The sequence below is a fragment of the Ursus maritimus genome, unplaced genomic scaffold (assembly GCF_017311325.1).
Source record: "Ursus maritimus isolate PB19 unplaced genomic scaffold, ASM1731132v1 scaffold_5, whole genome shotgun sequence".
In the NCBI taxonomy this organism is placed as follows: Eukaryota; Metazoa; Chordata; class Mammalia; order Carnivora; family Ursidae; genus Ursus; species Ursus maritimus.
Genome location: NW_024426663.1, coordinates 24,049,651 through 24,055,650, shown reverse-complemented (window position 1 = coordinate 24,055,650; position 6,000 = coordinate 24,049,651). Strand labels below are relative to the sequence as shown.

At 35.4% G+C, this 6,000-nt stretch overlaps 1 protein-coding gene across 1 annotated transcript in view; it reads right to left on the bottom strand.

Moving 5' to 3' along the window:
• Nucleotides 1-6,000, bottom strand: part of EDIL3 (EGF like repeats and discoidin domains 3) — a 396,558-nt gene that overhangs the window by 357,432 nt on the left and 33,126 nt on the right. The window lies entirely within an intron of this gene.

Genomic DNA, 6,000 nt, shown 5'->3' with positions numbered 1-6,000 from the left:
TTTTTTTTCAGAGAGAAATGTAGGGAAGGGAAAGAGAATATTAAGCAGGCTCCATGCCCAGCTGAGAGCCCAATGCAGGGTTCAATCATACAAGCCTAAGATCTTGACTTCAGCTGAAATCAAGAGCTGGAAGCTGAATTGACTGAGCCACCCTGGAGCCCCTGATATCACTTTAAAAAATTCATATATATATGAATATGATATATATATGAATATGATATATATATACATATATGTATGTGTGTGTGTATATATATATATATATATATATATGAGAGAGAGAGAGAATGTGTGCATAAACAGGGAGGGGGCAGAGGGAGAGGGAGACAAGCAGACTCCTTACTGAGTAAGGAGCCCGTACAACATGGGGCTTAATCCCAGGACCCTGAGATCATTACTTGAGCCAAAATCAAGAATCAGAGGCTCAATTGACTAAGCCACCCCGGCATCCCCCGATAGCACTTTTTAATAACAAAACAGAATTTTTTTGAGCATCTGTTAGGTAGCCATGACTTCTTTTAATATACCTTCCCTAATGAGACTCTTACTGTTCTAAAGCAAGGTGTTGACAGTCCCATCAGAATTGCAATCCTTCTCTTAACTCCCTGTCCAAATTCCTTTCCACTTTTTGTATGTTATTTAAAATCTTCAGGACACCTAACCATATGTTTCTACATTTTCAAGACTCAGATTCGTGGTAAATGCATATCTTAGAATTTTCAATAGCTAAAATGCAGGGAACAACCAAATACTTGCCTATTATCTTTAGAGAGAAATTGAAAAGGGTATTAAGAAGTCACTTAAATCTGGCCCATTTAAAATTTGAGATGTGCACTGTTCGCCTGGTAATGCTTGCTTTTTTTTTTTAATTCTTATTTTTAAGTAGCAAACTTTAATCCAGTGAAATTCAGCACTTGGAAGTTACTTGTTTTTCTTTTATTTAACACTAGCTGAGTTCCCAGTATGTTTAAAATTAAAAAAAAAAAAAACGTGCTTGGCATAACTTCTATTCTTGGCTATGTTCCTAAAATGCTGTGACAATGGGTCAGGTCTTTAAGTCCTTTTAAACTGAAGTAAAAATAGTTTGACATTGGTGTTATGTTGTTAATGAATTGCAGGGTTTTTTAGTGGAGAAAAGAAATTGTCAGTTTATCTACTTTGAGATGGGTCAGCTCATCTGTACTAGGGCAGGAAGTATAACTTGGATTCACATTAAGTTCTGGAAAACTGAAAATTAACCAAGTGATATAATATAGCCATAGGAACTTCTTCCTACTTTAGGACTTCAAAAGCCAACCTAAACTAAACAACCATTATGGTATACTCCATATATACTGCATGAGTAACTGTAAATTTATACTTATATGTCCAGAGGAGATGAAGAATCGAGATTGCTCTCTCAAGACTCTAGTCTCACACTAACTCATGTTCTCTAGCAGGATCCTCTGTCTTGGAATGGAACCTGGGAAAGAAATAGGAGAGTTTCTCCCCTATGGGAAACACTCTACGGTTGGTCCTAAAGGCCCAAGGCCTCACAGACTCCACTGTTGAAGTCACTCTGTAGCCAACACTCAGGAAGAGCTTCAGACTGAGGCCCCATCCAGATTCAGACATGAAACTATTACGTCTTTAATATTTGGAAAAGGTCAACAATACTTTGGAGAGATGTTCCACCAATTAAATAATTCTAATTTTGGGGGGGGGGGAATGTAGCCCATCTATAGTCTGAAAGCTGCTCCTTGTGGTAGCAGAGGCTCTGTAACTCTGGAAGACAAGTCTGGGAACTTGGGAAAAAAAGATGACCAAGAGCAGATCCTGAGTTAGGAAAGATAAAAATACCTAGTGAACATGCGCCAATCAATTTTTAGTATGGAGATTCATTTTTATATATTTTGTAACAAGTGCTACACTATAGATCTTCCTATATGTTTTATTATTATAAGCAAATAAATTACAAGTATTTGAAAACTGTGCCCTGTGTTGACTGAATAATGTCTTACACCTGTATTGTCCAATGGTAGCCACTCGGTACATGGGCTATTGAGCACTTGAAATGTGGCTAGTGTACCTAAAAAACTAGATTTTTTACTTTTTAAATCCTTTTATAAATTTTAACAAAAAAAATCGAATAATGTAGCTGTTAGAAAAATTTTAAATATGTTAGCAACAACTTGGGTATGTGATTCTCCTTTATCAAATGTAAATTTTGTAAAACCTAAATACAAATGAAGTACCTCTGATGAAAATTTAGCATCTAAATTGAGATGCACTATTAAAGTAAAATATACATCAGGTTAGAAATACCTAGATAAAGCATAGAATGTAATATATATCGTTAATAATTTTATACTGTTAAGTTTTTAAATGATAATATTTTTGACATACTGGGTTAAACAAAATAAATTACTTTCTCAGCTTTACTGGGGTATAATTGACAAAATTATAAAGTATTTAATGTATAACATAGTAATTTGATATATACAAATATTTGAAAAGATTCCTTCCCCATCCTCCATTGAGTTAATTAAAACATCTATCATCTCACATATTTACCTTCTGTTTTGTTGCAGTGAGAACATCTCAGTTCTACTTTCAGCAAATTTCAATTATACAATACAGTATTATCAGCTACAATCACCATTAAAATATATTACTAAAATTAATATAGCCTATTTCATGTTTTTAACACAGCTACTAGAAAATTTTAAATTACACATGCAGTTCACATTACATCTCTATTACATAGAGCTGCATTAGACAATAATAAATCAGTTACTATGTCAAATGCTAGGGCTCTTGATTTAAACATTTTATGCTCCTTCAAAATTATAATATCATTTTCAACCAAGGAGTCATATCACTTACACTTAAAGCAAACTGGTAGTGGCATTCTAAAAACTCTTGTAATTGCTTACAAAGCATTTTAAGAGGATTATGTATGTTCATATAAGCATTTGAATAACCAAATTGTTATTCTCTCATCTCTTCCTATGGCTCATTTTATTGGCCCACACAGATAAAATTCTACATGCTCTACAGTATAAATAAATCTATTTTGTAATATCTCCCATTTCACCACAGAGGAAATACCTAACCATTTAAATCCTTCTGCAATTATATTGTTGGGGAATACCCATGCCACTCATTCACTTGCCATGGAAAGATAGAACCCTACTGATTAGAGGGGCGCCTGGGTGGCACAGAGGTTAAGCGTCTGCCTTCCGCTCAGGGCATGATCCCGGCGTTCTGGGACCGAGACCCACATCAGGCTCCTCCACTAGGAGCCTGCTTCTTCCTCTCCCACTCCCCCTGCTTGTGTTCCCTCTCTCGCTGGCTGTCTCCATCTCTGTCGAATAAATAAATAAAATCTTAAAAAAAAAAAAAAAGAACCCTACTGATTAGAGACATCCAAAATACATATTTTGCCAAGGAAATGTCCTCTGAGTTCACCTATCAAAAAAAGAAGTAAGAATTACTCAAATATTTTTTTCAAAATATCTATTATTCTTGGGGTAATTTTTAATGGGAGAAATAAAGAGCAATCATAAAAAATAAAATACTAAAAAAGCCAGATACTTTCCCAATCTAAAAAACTACCTCTTAGGTTTACTTTAAGAATTGAATTATGGGCATCTGGCTGGCTCAGTCAGTGGAGCACGTGACTCTTGATCTCAGGGTTGTAGGCTCAAGGCCCATGTTGGGTGCAGAGATTACTTAAAAAAAATAAATCTTAAAAAAAAAAAAAAGAACTGAATTAAAGTAGAGCTATGACTCTCCGATTACAAGTTGCCAAATGATGACTGTGAGTTATTGTGCAACAAAATATCCACAATCTGAGCATCCCCTATAGATGGTCCACTTAAAAAAAGCACATATTAATTGCTCCCTTTAATTAGGTGGAACTTAGTGTGGTACCGATATGTTTATGCTCTTTTTTTTTTTTTTAAGAGAGAGAGGGAGAGAGAGAAGGGGAGGGGATGGACAAAAGGAGAGGAAGCAAATCTTAAGCAGGCTCCATACCCAGCACGGAGGGCTCAATCTCACAACACTGAAACCATGAACTAAGTCAAAATCAAAGTCGATGCTTAATGGAGTGAGGCACCCAGGTGCCCGCGTTCCATTCTTAATTTACATGGATAGAGGAATAGAGCCCCATAAACATAAACACATAATACACAAAAAAGTATCTCTATGCATCATAGTTTATGTACATTTATTTATACAACATACATTTATATACTAAATATACCATTACCCAAACATTTTGCACGACTTTTGAAAAAAAGCATGTAATCAAAAGCAAGTACAAAATAAATAAATAAATAAATAAATAAATAAATAAATAGAGATACATTTTTTTCAAGCCAGTTAAAGCTGGTTCAAAACCTTTAAAAATAAGTACAGCCTGAATAACCTAAAATATATGGGAGAATCTCACTCAGCAGAACCCTATGCAACCACAGCAATGTTTCCTAAACTACTAAAGCAGTCGAATCAAGAAAATTGCCTACTGAAACAAGTTCAAAACGCACATCTTATCTGTTGTTTTAAAAACTGATGCTTGCACAAATTTTATTTATTAAGTAACCAACTTAACTCTATTATTTTTCTTTTTAAATCTTTACTTCAGGGTCACCAAACTTTTCCCATAAAAGGCCAGATAATAAATATTTTAGGCTTGAGGGTCAATACAGTTTTTGTCGATATTACTCAACTCTGCTGTTGTAATGCAAAAGCAGCCAGAGATAATACATACACCAAAGGGTTTAGCCGTATTCCAATAAAACTTTATTTACAAAAACAGGCTGTGGGAGCTGAGTGGGCCCAAGGGCCATATGCCATTGAACTACTGATCTTGTCAATTTAATTTTGCTTATCATGGTATTTTCATGGGTATTCTCCTTAAGTAGATGAGTATTGTGGACATTTTTGGTTTTGTCTGCTTTACTTCCATTCCTTGTCTTTTGTTAATAGCTCCCTGATATTCCTTGGCAAACCCACCTTTCCAATAGTCTCCATGTCTTCAGTGGGGGATGGTGAGATGAAGAGCCCGCGATACTTATTATAGGCCTTTTTGTGAAAATGTGTGGAGACAAAGCTCATCCTCTTTCTACTAGGCTTGAAACTGGTAAGATTTCTGCCTAGAGTCACTGACAACCATCTTGCTTCTGTATGGGGAGAGCCTCTCTGAGAATCAAACCAACTTGCAACCAAGGGATGAAGTGAGACTGCAACCCAAAGCCATATTTTTAAACTACTGGATCCAGCTATGTCTGCAGTCAGAAACATGTCAGGTACATACCAATGCATTTCCTTCTTCCTTTGAGCTAGCTTTTGTTTTCTATCTTTTGCAAGCAAAAAGTACTAACAAAAATACATTCAGAAGTTACTACATCTTAACGCTTTGAAGTCCTAATTCTTAGACAAGCTGCATAGGCCAGCTTTGCTTCTTCTTTACTATAACTGGGAGACCAGAGATTATAACATAATTGCCTTTTGTCCACGCATTCAGTCTGGGCAGCATTCATTATATGAATGGAAGGAAAATGGTAAAACTGTAAATAAACCTCTTCAGATCTCATCAAATACAAACCTCTATTTTTATCTGTTCTCTTACTGGAAAGGTTACTCATCTTACACTGCTCTAAATAATTTACAGATCTTGTACCATGAAGCAGAGGACAAAAACTAAATATGTGTAAGAGGAAAGAAATGTTATGCTTCATTTGGGAATAGCTAATTGACATTTCCAGTAATATTTGCCTTTAATTTTATCATAATGTATTGTGCCCATATCATTAATTATAGTAACTAAAACCAAGTGCAGGTGACTTTTCTATTGATCTTCTTTACCTAAGTATGCACAACCACATTTTGGCTTTTTTCGTCCTATAATCTCAGATATACTCTATTAGCTTTTAAAGAGAGGATTGGGGGAGCTTGGGTGGCTCAGTCAATGAAGCTCCTGACTCTTGATTTTGGCTCAGGTCATGATCTTAG